This window comes from Micromys minutus, assembly GCF_963924665.1.
Source record: "Micromys minutus genome assembly, chromosome: 30".
Classification (NCBI taxonomy): Eukaryota; Metazoa; Chordata; class Mammalia; order Rodentia; family Muridae; genus Micromys; species Micromys minutus.
This window is the reverse complement of record NC_137965.1, coordinates 24,480,554-24,497,322: the sequence shown is the minus strand read 5'-3', so window position 1 is coordinate 24,497,322 and position 16,769 is coordinate 24,480,554. Positions and strand designations below refer to the sequence as shown.

At 38.8% G+C, this 16,769-nt stretch overlaps 1 protein-coding gene across 1 annotated transcript in view; it reads right to left on the bottom strand.

Moving 5' to 3' along the window:
- Positions 1 to 16,769, bottom strand: part of LOC308439833 (NACHT, LRR and PYD domains-containing protein 5-like) — a gene marked incomplete at both ends in the record, with an annotated part of 129,922 nt that overhangs the window by 30,698 nt on the left and 82,455 nt on the right. The gene's annotated exons all lie outside the window — the stretch shown is intronic.

Here is a 16,769-nt window from a genome sequence, read left to right as displayed (position 1 = left end):
ACTCTCTTTGTTGGTACATGAGAATAGGCAGTTCCATGTGCACATTTTTGTGTTCATCAATGGACCAGAATTTTACTGTCTTTCTCAGGCACTTTAAATCTTAATATTTAAAGATGTACTTATTAATGTTCTGTTCTCTATCATAACCCAGTCCTAAGGCTGTCTCTTAATCCTCCATACCCAAGCCCTTCCTTAGGATAGCTGTTCTCACAGGAGAGCTCTCCACAGTCCACAGGTGAGACAAATTTCACCCCAATACCTTTCCAAGGAAGTATACACCCAGAACAAAGAAGATACAGGAACCTCATATCAACTTGGTACACTATGGTTCTGGTCGTAATCTGAACCCAGAGCTAAGGCTGTCTTGTAGCCCTCCATACCCAAATCTTGCCTGGGAATAGCTGGTATCCCAAAAGTTCTCTCACTCCTAAGATCACTGGGTCACAGGCACACAGAAGGGACAGGTTTCCATCAGAGTCAGCAAGATCAACTAACACCAGAGATAACCAGATGGTGAAAGACTTGTGCAAGAATCTATTCAACAGGAAAAAAGGCTAGTTGACATCATGAAAACCCAGTTTTCCCACCTCAGTGAGTCCTGGATGCTGACACACCAAAAAAGCAAGATTTGGGTTTAAAATCACATTTCATTGGGATAATACAGGGTTTAATTGAGTACAAAAATAATTCCTTTAAAGAAATCCAGAAGAACACAAATGAACAAGTGGAAACACTTAAAGAAAAAACATGATAATCCCTTAAACAGGTGATGAAATTGAACAAAACCATCCTCAATTTAAAAGTAGAAACAGAATCAAATAAATCACAAAGATAGACAGATCTGGAGAATATAAAACCTAGGAAAATTCAGAAGACATATATACAAGCATCACCATCAGAATACAACAGACAGAAGAGAGCATCTTAGGGGCAGGAGATACTGTATAAAATGTTGACACAATAATCAAAAGAACATTCAAAATGCAATAAGCTCCTAACCAAAAACATCCAGGACATCCAGGACACATTGAGAATATCAATCCTAAAGATAATAAGTATAGAAAAGTTTCCCAAATTAAAGGGCCAGAAAATATCTTCAAATAAAATAATACAAGAAAAAAATCCCTAACCTGAAGAAAGATGTCCATGAATATACAAGAAGCCTACAGAATTCCAAATAGATTGGACTAGAAAAGAAATACCACCTGTCACATATTAGTCAAAACACCAATTTCACAAAACAAAGAAGGAATATTAAAAGCAGTACGAAAAATTGGTCAATTAACATATGAAGACAGACCTATCAGAATCATATCAGACTTTTCAACAGAGATGATGAAAACTAAAAGATACAAGGAAGAACACATATATGCCTTAAGCAAAAAAAAAAAAAAAAAAAAAAAAAAAAAAAAAAAAAATCCAGTCCGGGCTACTATATCCAGCAAACTCAATGAACTTAAATGGAGAATATAAGATATTAAGGAAAGAACCACCAGCCGGAAAGGCGGCTCCAGCCAGAAAGGCGGCTCGTACAGGCTGAGCAACTGTAACCGGGAACAGATCTTAGGAACTTCTGTTCCCACCCGGAGAGGACTTCAGGTCGCAGAGCAGAGCCTGGCCCAACCACCAGCCGGAAAGGGGGCTCCAGCCAGAAAGGCGGCTCGTACAGGCTGAGCTACTGAGACCTGGAACAGATCTTAGGAACTTCTGTTCCCACCCGGAGAGGACTTCAGGTCGCAGAGCAGAGCCTGGCCCAACCACCAGCCGGAAAGGCGGCTACAGCCAGAAAGGCGGCTCGTACAGGCTGAGCTACTGAGACCTGGAACAGATCCTAGGAACTTCTGTTCCCACCCGGAGAGGACTTCAGGTCGCAGAGCAGAGCCTGGCCCAACCACCACCCGGAAAGGCGGCTCCAGCCAGAAAGGCGGCTCGTACAGGCTGAGCAACTGTAACCGTGAACAGATCTTAGGAACTTCTGTTCCCACCCGGAGACAACTTCAGGTCGCAGAGCAGAGCCTGGCCCAACCACCAGCCGGAAAGGCGGCTCGTACAGGCTGAGCTACTGTGACCAGGAACAAATCTTAGGAACATCTGTTCCCACCCGGAGGTGACTTCAGTACGCAGAGCAGAGCCTGGCCCAGCTGCCACCCGGAACCTGGGCTGCTGGGGAGTAGAGAGATCTCTGAGGAGTGCACACGGAAAGTGTACCAGGGACACAGACCAGATACAAGGGAAAGGCAAGAACATATCACTGACAACAAAATGGCAAGAGGAAAGAGAAAGAGTATATCCCAAGGAAACCAAGACAATCTAGCAACACCAGAACCCAGCTCTCCGATAGTAGCAAACATAGGAATTCCAAACACTCCAGAGAAAGAAGACACAGACCTGAAAACATGCCTCAAGACGCTGATAGAGTTACTTAAACAAGAAAGGGAGGAAAAGCAAAAAGATTCAGAAGCTTTTAAAGAAGAAACAAGAAAAACACTCAAAGAACTCAAAGAACGAGACGAAAACAGAACCAAGGAAATAAAGGAATGGAAGAGGGAAATTAAAACAGAAATTGACACAATAAAAAAAGCGCTAAAAGAGATAACCCTAGAGTCAGAACACCAAAAAAAGAAATCAGGAGTCACAGAAGCAAGCATTTCCAACAGATTACAAGAGATCGAGGAGAGAATCTCGGGGGCAGAAGACAACATTGCAAACATAGACAAAACAGCCAGAGAAGATGCAAAAAACAAAAAGCTCCTAACCCAAAATGTCCAGGAAATACAAGACACAATGAGAAGACCGAACCTAAGGATAATAGGAATAGAAGAGGGAGAAGAGTATCAACTAAGAGGCACAGTAAATATCTTCAACAAAATCATAGAAGAAAACTTCCCTACCCTCAAGAATGAGATGACCACGAGCATAAAAGAAGCCTTCAGAACTCCAAATAGGTTGGACCAGAAAAGAAATACCTCCCGACACATAATAGTAAAAACATCAAGTGCCCAAAGTAAAGAAAGAATACTAAAAGCAGTAAGGGAAAAAGGTCAGGTAACTTATAAAGGCAGACCAATCAGACTCACACCCGATTTCTCAGCAGAGACTATGAAAGCTAGAAGAGCCTGGACAGACATCATGCACTCCTTAAGAGAGCACAAGTGCCAGCCCAAGCTGCTATACCCAGCAAAACTATCAATCACCATCGATGGAGAGACAAAGATATTTCAAGACAAATCAAAATTCACACAATATATGACCACAAACCCAGCACTACAACGAATTACAGGTGGAAAACCCAATACAAGGAGGGAAAATACAGCCTAGTAAAAACAAGAAAACTCCTAAACAAGAAAACTAAAAAAAGAAAAAAAACACGGACACAACTCAACCCAAAAAAGCAAAAATGGCAGGATACAGAAACAATTATTCCTTGATATCTATTAACATAAATGGGCTCAACTCCCCAATAAGGAGACACAGACTATCAGACTGGATACATAAACAAAATCCAGCCTTTTGCTGCATACAGGAAACTCATCTCAGAGACAGAGACAGACACTATCTCACAGTAAAAGGGTGGGAAAAAAACTTCCAAGCAAACAGCTCCAAGAAGAAAGCTGGAGTGGCTATTTTAATATCGAATAAAGTAAATTTCCAACCAAAAGTTATCAAAAAAGATAAAGAAGGACACTTTTTACTCATTACCGGGGAAATCTGTCAGGAGGAACTCTCAATCCTTAACATATACGCTCCAAATAAAAAATCACCCACATTCATAAAAGAAACTCTACTAAAGCTCAAAAAATACATTTCACCCCACACAATAATAGTGGGAGACTTTAACACCCCACTCTCACCAATGGACAGATCAGGGAAACAAAAACTGAACAAGGACACTGCAAAACTAGCAGAGACTTTGAACCAACTAGAATTAATAGATATATACAGAACATACTATCCTAAAGTAAAAGAATACACCTTCTTCTCACCACCCCATGGCACCTTCTCGAAAATTGACCACATAATTGGACACAGAACGAGCCTTCATCGATATAAGAAGATTGAAATACTCCCATGCATCCTCTCAGATCACCATGGTCTACGGCTGGTCTTTAACAACAACAAAGACAACAAAATGCCCACATACACATGGAAACTAAACAACACTCTGCTAAAGGATAGCAGGGTCAAAGAAGAAATAAAGAAAGAAATTAAGGATTTTCTAGAATTCAACGAAAACGAAAACACAACATACCCAAACCTATGGGATGCAATGAAAGCAGTATTGAGAGGAAAACTCATTGCTCTAAGTGCTTCCAAGAAGAAACTGGAGAGAGCTCACATCAGCAACCTGACAGCACAGCTAAAAGCCCTAGAACAAAAGGAAGCAGATTTACCCAAAAAGAGTAGACGGCAAGAAATAATCAAAATTAGGGCAGAAATAGACCAAATAGAAACAAAAAAAAACATTGAAAAAATCAACAAAACAAAGAGTTGGTTCTTTGAGAAAATCAACAAGATTGATAAACCCCTAGCCAGACTAACTAAAGGGCAAAGAGAGAGTATCCAAATTAACAAAATCAGAAAGGAAAGTGGTGACATAACAACTGAAACTAAGGAAATTCAAGAAATCATCAGATCCTACTACAAAAACTTATACTCCACAAAATTGGAAAATCTGGAGGAAATGGACGAATTCCTAGACAGATACAAGGTACCAAAGTTGAACCAGGACCAAGTAAACCATCTAAATAACCCTATAACACCTAAAGAAATAGAAGAAGTCATCAAAAGCCTCCCAACCAAAAAAAGCCCAGGTCCAGACGGGTTCAGTGCAGAATTTTATCAGACATTTATTGGGGATATAACACCAATATTCACCAAGCTATTCCAAAAGATAGAATCAGATGGAATATTACCCAACTCATTTTTTGAGGCTACAATAACCCTCGTACCTAAGCCACAAAAAGACCCTACAAGGAAAGAGAACTTCAGACCAATCTCACTTATGAACATTGATGCAAAAATACTCAACAAAATCCTTGCAAACCGAATCCAAGAACACATCAAAACCATCATTCATCATGACCAAGTAGGCTTCATCCCTGGGATGCAGGAATGGTTTAACATAAGGAAATCCATCAATGTAATCCACCATATAAACAAACTTAAAGACCAAAATCACATGGTCATCTCACTAGATGCTGAGAAAGCATTCGACAAAATCCAACACCCCTTCATGTTAAAAGTCCTGGAAAGAACAGGAATCCAAGGCCCATATTTAAACATAATAAAAGCAATATACAGCAAACCAACAGCCAACATCAAACTTAATGGCGAGAAACTTGAAGCAATCCCACGAAAATCAGGGACTCGACAAGGCTGCCCACTCTCTCCCTACCTATTCAACATAGTACTGGAAGTCCTGGCTGGAGCAATTAGACAGCAAAAGGAGATCAAGGGGATACAAATCGGAAAGGAAGAGATAAAAACATCACTCTTTGCCGATGACATGATAGTGTACTTGAGTGACCCCAAAAATTCCACCAGAGAACTCCTACAGCTGATAAACAAGTTCAGCAAAGTGGCCGGATACAAAATTAACTCAAACAAATCAGTAGCATTCCTATACTCAAAAAACAAACATGTGGAGAAAGAAATTGGGGAAAAGGTACCCTTCACAATAGTTACAAAAACTATGAAATACCTTGGTGTGACTCTAACTAAGGAAGTGAAGGACCTGTATGACAAGAACTTCAAACCTCTGAAGAAAGAAATTGAGGAGGATCTCAGAAAATGGAAAGATCTCCCATGCTCATGGATTGGAAAGATCAACATCTTAAAAATGGCCATCCTACCAAAAGCAATCTACAGATTCAATGCAATCCCCATCAAAATTCCAACCCAGTTCTTCATGGAATTGGAAAGATCAATGTGCAATTTCATCTGGAATAACAAAAGACCTAGAATAGCGAAAACCATCCTCAACAACAAAAAAACATCAGCGGGAATCACTATCCCTGACCTCAAGCTATATTACAAGGCAATTGTGCTGAAAACTGCATGGTACTGGTACAGAAATAGGCAAGTGGATCAATGGAATAGAATAGAAGATTCAGAAATGAGCCCTCATGTATATGGTCACCTGATTTTTGACAAAGGAGCAGTAAACATTCAATGGAAAAAGGACAGCCTATTCAACAAATGGTGCTGGTCCAACTGGCACTCAACATGCAAAAGAATGAAAATAGACCTGTTCTTATCTCCTTGTACAAAGCTCAAGTGTAAGTGGATTAAAGATCTCCACATTAAACCTGATACACTGGAATTATTAGATGAGAAAGTAGGGAAAACCTTAGAACACATAGGCACAGGAGAAAATTTCCTAAACAAAACACCAATGGCTCAAGCTCTAAGGTCAAAGATTAACAAATGGGACTTAATGAGATTGCAAAGTTTCTGTAAGGCTAAGGACATCGTCAAGAAAACAAAACGGCAACCAACAGAATGGGAAAAGATCTTTACCAACACCACATCAGATAGAGGCCTAATATCTAAGGTGTACAAGGAACTCAAAAAGCTCGACACCAGAGAATCAAATAACCCTATTAAAAAATGGGGTACAGAGCTAAACAAATCTTTTTCAGTTGAGGAACTCCGAATGGCCGAAAAACATCTGAGGAAGTGCTCGACATCCTTAGCCATCAGGGAAATGCAAATCAAAACAACCCTAAGATTCCACCTCACTCCAGTCAGATTGGCCAAGATCCAAAACTCAGATGACAGCAGATGCTGGCGAGGCTGCGGAGAAATAGGAACACTTCTCCACTGTTGGTGGGGTTGCAAGCTAATACAACCACTCTGGAAATCGGTCTGGCGATACCTCAGAAAATTGGATATAGTACTACCTGAAGACCCAGCTATTCCACTTCTGGGCATATACCCCAGAGACACTTTAATACACAACAAAGATATATGCACCACAATGTTCATAGTGGCTCTATTTATAATAGCCAGAAGCTGGAAGGAACCCAGATGTCCTTCAGAAGACGAATGGATACAAAAATTGTGGTACATATACACAATGGAATACTACTCAGCCACCAGAAACAATGACTTAACCAAATTCTTAAGAAAATGGCTGCATCTAGAGAAGATCATCCTGAGTGAGATAACCCAGTCACAAAAGAACAGACATAATATGCAGTCACTGATAGTGGGATGCTAACCCCAGAGGCTTGCACTCCCCCAGAAACAACTCACAGACTGTATGAAGTCCAAGAAATAAAGAAAACAAAAACTATACATATATTCACAAAACAAGAAGACTTTGACTATTTCCATGTTGCGTTTTGTTTTGCATGTACTTTACGCTTATTGCAACTAGTACGTTTTCAATGCATACTGTCAAGCCCTTGAAAAAAATCAAGTACCGACTAAAAAACATATTCACATGGTTTTATGTAAAATTTATTTTAATGTCTGAAAAAACAGTACTGACAAAAATGTATAATTTTAAGCAAAAAATGTTTAAAATCTTTACATCTATCTTTTTTTTGAAAAATAAAATCGTTTAAAAAAAATATTAAGGAAAAAAAAAAACACATTAACACATTTTGTTTTCCTAAAATGCAGCGCTACAAATGATAAAAGATGAAAAACTCCAATACAAAGAGAAACTACACCCTGGAAAAAGCAACTAATCTTTCAACAAACCCAAAAGAAGATAGGCACACTAACCGAATTTCACTTCTACCAGAAATGAAAACAATCAATATTCCATATTCTCTTATAATTAAATGACTCAATTTCTTAATAAAGACATAATAATGAATAATATATTGAATATGTAAACAGGACACAGCATTTTGCTGCAAAAACACACCTCAATGACAATGACAGGCACTACTTCAGAGTAAAGGATGGAAAAAAATGTTCCAAGGAAATGGTCCCAACAAACAAGCTGAAGTAGCCATTCTAATATCATAGAAAATAGATTTTCAGCCAAACATTATAAAAAAAGATAAGGAATGATACTTCATACACAAAGAAAAAAAATCTACCCAGATGAACTCTAATTCTGAACATTTATGATCCAAGAACTCACATTCTAAGAGTAACTTTACTAAAATGAAAACCACACTTTGCACCTCATAATAGTGGGAGACAAAACCCCATTGTCATCAATGGACGGATCATGTAAACAGAAACTAAACTGAGACACAGTGAAACTGACAGAATTTATGTACCAAACGGATTTATCAGATATCTATAGAACATAGCATCCTAAAACAAATATGCCTTCTCAGTACCTCAATGTACTTTCTCAAAAATTGACCATATAATTGGTAACAAAATAGGCCTCAACAGAAATAGGAAGAGTGACATAATTCTATGAAACCTATCAGGTCACCATGGTCTAAGGCTAATTTTAAATGACACCAAAAAAAAAAAAAAAAAAAAAAAAAAACAGAAAACCCATATATACATGGAAGCTAAACAATGCTCTACTCAATGATAACTATTTTACAGAAAAAAATAATGAGATAAATTAATGCCATTTTTAGAATATAATAAAAATGAAGCCACAACATAACAAAACTTATACAATAAAAGTTGTGATAAAAGAAACTCTCATAGTTGTGAGTGCTTTCAAAGAGAATCTACAGAGCATACACTAGCATCTGGACAACATACCTGAAAGCTCTAGAACAAAATGAATTAAATATACCCAAGAGGAATACATGGCAGAAATAATCAAACTCAGAGCTGAAATTATGTAGAACCAAAAAATATACAAAAACAATCAGCAAAACCAGGAGCTTGATCTTTGAGAAAATTCAACAAGATGGATAAACCCTTAGTCAAAGCAGAGGCCACAGAAAGAGTATCTGAATTAACAAAGTCAAAGAAAAATGGATATAGAAATATAGCAAATTAAAACAATGTCAGATCCTAATACAATGGCCTATATTCAACAAGACTGGAAAATCTGGAGGAAATGGAAAATATTCTAAACAGATTCCAGGTATCAAAGTCAAATCAGAATTAGATAAACCATATAAAGAGTTTATAACTCCTAAAGAAATAGTCAATAAATGTCATCCAACCAAAGAAAAGCACAGATCTAGGTAGTTTTAGTGCAGAATCCTATCAGATCTTCATACAAGTCCTAATACCAATACACTTCAAACTATTATAAATAGAATCATAAGGAACACTACATAATTCATTCTTTACAATTACCCTTATATACCTACAAATGAACAAAGACCCTACAATGAAAGAGAATTGGGATTAATTTCACTCAAAAATATCGATAAAAAACATTCAAATTCTCGAAAACTGAATCCAAGCACATATTAAAATGATTATCCATCATGAACAATAGGCTTCATCCCAGAGATGCAGGAATGATTCAATATGTGAATATCCATCAACATAATCCACTATATGAACAAACTTATAGAAAAAATCCACATTATCAACTCATTAGATGGTGAAAAACGTAATTTGAAAAAAATGAACCACTTTATGATAAAAGATCAGAAATTCAAGGCCCATGTAGGTTGTCCTGAAGCTGTTAGTATTTTAATGTTAATTCTACTTCCCCAAGAAGGGCTGGCTAGCTGGTGACTCCAACTAAACCTTCCCATATTACTTAGTAAAATAAAGGAAAGCCAGTGACTGCGAGGAGAGAGGGAAGTAGAGAGGTTGGAGAGCTGGAAGGGTTTGAGGACAGAAGGGGAAGTCTGTGCCAATATGGAACTTGCCAAGAACCAGCTAGACCCTGATAGTTATTGGTGTTCAAAGCTATGAATATTAAGGTCTAGCATCTTATATGAAGGACAGTTTGTATCTTTTGTCTATTTGATGTTATCTTGTTGTGTAGAGTTTGTCAATTGAGAGTTGAACACAAGCCTATATGAAAAGCTATCAGGCTCTAGAGTTGTGTTTGTGTGGGATTTTGGGGTACAGAAATACATGTTGAGAGAGGCAGAGAACAGGTGGAAGAAAACCACAAAAGGAAGGGAATTGCACGGACAAGTTATGCCGTGTTGACTCGGACCAGGAACAAGAGGAGTCTGGGGCTCCAAACTAAAACTGGGCTTGAGGAGCGAGACCACATGGAGCAGTAAAAATATAAACCAATTCAATTTTTTAATATTTACTGCAACAGGCCCATATCTAAAAATAGTAAAACAATATAAACCTGACAGGTCGACTTGAAGCAACTCCACTAAAAACAGAGACTAAACAGGCTGTCCACTCTCTCCCCACTTATTCAACATAATGCTTGATGTCCTAGCCAAAAAGAGGTGAGAGGATTAGAAATTAGACAAAAGACACCAAAATATCACTCTCTGCAGATAGCAAGATAGTAAACCTAAGTGACACCAAAAATTCCACTAGAGAATTCCTACATTTGTTAAACTTCAGCAATGTCTCTTCATATAAAATCAACTAAAAAAAATCAATAGACTTTAATCAACTAAAAGGATAAATATGCTGAGAATGTAATTAGGGAAATGACACCCTTCACAATAGTCACAAATAATATAAAATAGTTAGGTGTAACCAAGCAAGTGAAAAATCTGTATGACATGGACTGCAAGTCTCTGAAGAAGGAATTGAAGTTCCCAGAAAATGGAAAAAATGTTCCCACGTTCATGGATTGAATACCACAGTAAAAATGCCCATCTTGCCAAAAGCAGTCTAGATATTCAATGCAATCCCCATCAAATATCTAACTCAATTCTTCATAGAGTTAGAAAGAACAATTTCCCAATTCATTTAGAAAAACAAAAACCCCAGGATAGTGAAAACTATTATCAACACTAAAAGAACTTCTGGGGTAATCACCATTTCTGACCTCAAGCTGTATTAAAGGGCAATCTTGGTAAAAATTGCATAGTATTGCTGCAGAGATAAGCAGGTTGATCAATGGAATCTATTGAAGACCCAGAAAGGAACCCCAAAACCTATGAAAAATACGCATGGAAGGAAATACAGGAATAGTGGAGCTGAAGCTAAAGCAAAGACTATCAGGAGTCTGCCCCATCTGGAGTTCAATCCAATACATAGCCACCAAATCCATTCACTACTGCTGATGCTAAGAAGTGCTTCATGACAGGAACCTGAAACGGATGTCTCCTGAAAAGATCTGCCACAGCCTTACTTATACAGATACTTGAGCTAACCAGCAGACTTAACATTGGGACCCAAATAGATGAGTTAGAGAAATTACTGAAGAATCTGAATGGGTTTACAGATTCTCTGATAAGCAATGTCACCACCCATATGCCTGAGACCTCCCAGGGACTAAACCACCAACCAGAGTACCCATAGGGGAACCATTGTCTCCAGCCCCATTTGCAGTAGAAGGTGACATAGACTGGTATCAATAAGAGGAGAAGCCCTTGGTCTTTAAAGGCTTGTTTCTCCATGTTAGGAAAATGGCATGGTATTGAGATGGTATTGGTGGATGTGAGAGGGGGCATCATTTTTCAGGCAGTGGAAGGCATAATGGAAGATGGGGGAAACCAGTAAAGGCGACAACATTTGAAAAGTAAATACATAAATATCACTGTACCCTGTGTAAACTGTGCCTGATGAGAAAGAAGAGGTCAGAAGCCCTGGAAACAAAACTGATAGTTATGAGCTGGCATGTGGGATCCAAAAACTGAACCTGCATACTACAAATATGTGACTATGTGATCAGAACCACTATGCCATCTCTCTGGTCTCCAAATTATTTATGAAGGGCCTCACCAAAACTGAATCTCACCAAGGTAGTCTTTGCTAGCCAGCAAGCATGAGGGATCCAGTTATATCTGCCTCCTTAGTCGTGATGTTATAGGCACATGCCCCTTCTACCTGACATATTTAGAAGGGTTCTGTGAATTGAACTCTGGTCCAGGTGCTGGATGCATTACTTTGTTGGAGAAAGACAAGCCTCAAGATTCAAACTTATTGATAACATCTTTATACACAAACCCAGTTGCAATTTAATGCAGTCAATATCAGCTGATAGCTGAACATTTCCCTCCTAGTAATTGTTAAGGTGATTTTAAGATTCATGATACAAGCAATGGAACCAAGAAAACTCTCAAAGCATGCAGAGAATTATAGAGTTATACTCTTGTGAGATCCATTTAATGGAGTGGGAATAGTGATAGAAGGACAGGCACACATACCAGTAAACTGGGACTGAAGCACCCAATATTACACTCAACCACTCTGTCCATCCCACTCAGAATTGTTTGTGTACATGTGTGTGTGATATGTGATAAGTGTCAAGAATGTGTGTGCATGTTGATGTGGATGTAGGAGGTCAACCATAGGTTTCCTTCCTCAGGCAACATTCACTGTTAAATCAAAGAATCATCTTTCACGTTCAATTACTTCAATAGGTATGGGCAAGTATGAGTTCTACGGAGGGAAAGGACAGAGGTATTGATTGTCTTTGTGCTCAAGTTACACACACCTCGGAGCCAGCTGACATGGGTGGTAGTAATCAAACTCCAATTCAGAATGAACACAACTTAGATCTGGAGGTCTAATGTTTTTGGAAAGGAACCTTGTATAGCATGTGGCTTTAAATGTATTTTCATACCCCACCATCCCTGCAAACCTAATGTCTCTTCCTGCTCTGGTCCTTCGTCTTTCAGGATAGCTTTACTTTCTTTCTCAGGAGTAGTGGTAGAGCTTTCTGCAAAGGAGAAGAATTAAGTCAGTCCAATTCTCCCATCCAGAGTGAGAACACATTTTATCAAAACACATAAAGGAATAATGTAAACCTCTGATCAGGTTATGCCCATATAGAAGTGATATCTGGTCCTTCGCCTCAGAAGTTCACTAAAGCTTAGAGATAAGGCAGGCAATGATGTTCCAGTGTGGATTCTTGCACAATCATTCTACACTATTCTGAGTGGCATAAACTGGCTGACATCAGGAGGTGCTAGGTCATAGGCATTAAGGGTTCATCTTTAATAGTCATCTTCAATCTTTACATTTCAGAATATAAGCAGCTATTTGATACTTTAGAGGTGTCTTCAACATTGTGTGCCTGGGGGAGCACAGGTGTCGATCATGGTCTCTTGCATTTGTACCATGTAATGATTTTTTTTAAATGCACACATTTCATTTTTTACTTGTTTCTGTATACATGCATGTGCCCTTGAAAGGTAAATTGGATAACAGACTCTATGAACTGAGTTGCATGCCCATGTGAGCCACTTGAAAAGCGGGTGTTTGAGTAGAATAAGGTATTACAGTTAGTATCTTTGCTTTGAACTAAATGTATAAAGTTCTTCTCCCCTCAGTGAACAGACCTTAGGGGAGGGAGATAGGAACTGCTGCCCTCAAGACATTATAGAGCTGTTGGGCTCAAGAACTCCTGAGGCTGGAATCACCAGTGCCAGATCAAGACATGTAAATGCCAACAGAGATGGGGTAGGAGTTCCTCAGAAACTGTCAGGGTTTGGATTGACTTTTCAAAAGGAGCATGTTCTCTTCATGGTTGACTCTCATAGGTACATGCAAGTGGACAAGTCCATGTGCACATTTCTGTGCACATATATGAACCAGAAGTTAACATTATGAGTTTCTAAGTCACACCCAATCTTAATTTTTAAGTTGGATTTATGCTTATTGAAGAATGTTTTTTCTGTGTATGTCCCGGCAACCTATAGATGCTGTGTCTGTTCAGAACTCATGACAGAAGATACCCTAGAATTAGACTTACAGATCGGAGCTGGTACGAGGGTGTTGAAATATGAATCTGCATCCTCCAGAGTGGGTTAAGTGATCTTATCAACTGACCAAACTATGTGGTCTCCAATTTTAGTTTTGGAGAGTCTCACTAAAGCTCTATCTCAGTGTTTAATGGGCTGGCCAGCAAGCACCAGGGATTTGTCTCTACCCCCATAATGGTGAAATCTTAGGCACATGCTCCTACCACTTGGCTTTTTTAGGTTGGTTCAAAAAATTGAACTCTGGTCCTAGAGCTGGAAGCATTATTTTGAGCAAGAAAGACAAGACACTCCTCTAGATTCAGCCTTAATAATTACAGCTCCATTAGCATACACAGATGCAATGTAATACAACAAGTATCAGGTGCCTAGCTGAATATTTCAATCCAAGAAATTTGTATCATGAATTTTAATGTCAACATACCATCAATAGAAACAAGGACCCCCATCATCAATGCATGTATAAAGTGTCATATATACTTAAAAATCATTTAAATCAGTGGGAATGGAGAGATAAGGACAGGCATAGATAACACTCTACTAGACTTTAAGCATTCAATATTACCCTCAACAAATCTGTCCAAAATAGTCTTTTCTGTAAATACATGTATGATATGTCATAAGTGTCAATAAAGTGTGTCCTTGTTGACCTGGGCCTCAGAGGTCAACCAAAAGTTTCTTTCATTAGTAAACATTCACCACGAAATCAAAGAATCATCTTTAATTTTAATTTACTTGTCTAGGTGTGGGTAAGCATGAGGCTTATGGAAGGAACACAAAGAGGTGTTCATTTTGTCAGAGCTAAAGTTATATATAGCTCTTAGCCAGCTGATGGTGACATTTTCAAACTCCAGTTCTGTATGAACACAACAATTGTGGGGCGTAATTCTTTCAGATTAAATCCTGTAGTGCATGTGGCTTTAAATAAATGTCTTTGCACCACACCATCACTACCATCCTGATAACTGTTCCTGCTCTAGTCCTTGGTCTTTCAGGATTGCTTTAGCTTCCTTCTTTGGAGCTCTCTGCAATGGAGAAGAATTAATATGTCAATATAATTCTGAGATGGTGATGAGAACACTTCATATCCAAACTACATGAAGGAATAACGCAAGCCTCTGCTCTGGTTATGCCCATGTACATGTGATGTTAGGTCCCTTATCTTAGAAGTTTACTAAAGCACAGAAATAGGCAGGCAGTGATGCTCCCAATCAAACCCTCAAATGTGAATACTACACTAGCTCTTCTGAGTAGCCCAGGGTGTGTTTCACAAGGAGTAGCTGGTCAAAGGCAGTTAGGCTGCTTCATCATTAGTTACCTTTAATGATTTCAAATTTCAAACCTGGATAAAACCTCTCCCCTTGATACTTGTAATCAGGGCTGTATTCCACATCTTTTTGCTTTTTGGTGCACAGGCATCAACAATTGCTTTTTACCAATGTAGGCACCTCTCACTTGAGAATAAGATGTATACTGTTTTATATAATCTGTTTCTATGTGCATGCAGGTTCTCTTTAAGGCTAAAGAAGGTATTACACTCTGTGAAAATGGCATTACAGGCAGATTGAGCCATTTGAATGTGGGTATTTGAGTGGAATATTATACTGTTTATAGTTCAAGGCAGAGTTATTAATTTCTCAATTCACTATCCTCAGTGGACAGAGGATGGGGGGAGATGTGGGCCTCTGTCCTGTGGGCATTATACAGCTGTGGTGCTCATGAAGACCTGAGGCTGCAGTCACCAGTGCAAGATCAAGAAACTGAAAATCCCATCAGAATTAGGTGCTCCACGGAAATTGAAGGATTGGGAGTCGCATTTCTGAAGAAGCATGTCCTCTTCATTGAAGGAATCTCACTATGTGTACCTGTTAGTGGGCAGCTTCATGTGGATATTTGTGTACACATGTATGAACCAGAGTTGGACATTTCATGACTAACAGTCACTCTCAATCTTAACCTTTAAAGATGCATGTGTGCTTATTTTTTTCCTCTATGTATGTCCATATCCCCTATGCAGTCTGTGGCAGTTGGGAACACCAGTTGGAAGATCTCTTGACAGTAGAATTACAGATCTGAGCTGGCATGAGGAGGCTGAAAACTGAACCTGCATCCTTCAGATGTGTTGTTAAGTCATATTATCAACTGACCTAACTCTATGGCCTCCAATTTTACCTTTGAACAGTCTCATTAAACCTGAATCTCAACATGGATACTGGGCTGGCCAGCAAGCACCAGGGATCTTCAGTCTGTGCCTCCAGGGTGGTAACACTCCCAACTGACATTTACATACATTCTGGGCATTGATCTCTGGTCTTCATGCAGGAAGCATTACTTTGAAAGAGTAAGACAAGCCTCTATATTCAATTTTAATAACTATATATGCATACAGAGATGCAATTGAATGCAGTGAAATTCAGGTGCCTAACTGACTAACTCACTTCAAGCAATTGTTAAGGTGATTTTTAAATCATGATACAATCAAGGCAGCCAAGAACCCCTCCCTCAAGGCATGCAGAGAAATATAGAGTACCATATACTTGTAAGATTCATTCACCCAGGGGGGAGAAGAGAAATAATTTCAGGCACACATACCAGTCAACTAAGCCTGACAAACTGAAAACTACCCTCAACAATTCTGTCTAAACAATCCAGAATTGTTTCTGTGCATATGTGGGTGATATGTGACAAGTGTCAAGAAAGTGTTTTCATGCTGATGTGCCAGAGGTCAACCATAGGTTTCTTTCCTAAAAAACCTCCATTGTTAAATCTAAGGATCATCATCTTTAATTTTCAATTACATATCTAGGTGTGGGTATTTGTGAGCCTTGTAGAAGCAAAGGACAAAAGTGTTGGTTATCTTAGACCTAAAATGACATGTAGGTAATGAGCCAGATGATTAACAGTCAGATGTGGTGGTAACAATCGAACTCGAATTCTGCATGAAAATGAAGACCTAAAATGACATGTAGGTAATGTCATAGCCAGATGTGGGGTTAACAATCGAACTCCAATTCTGCATGA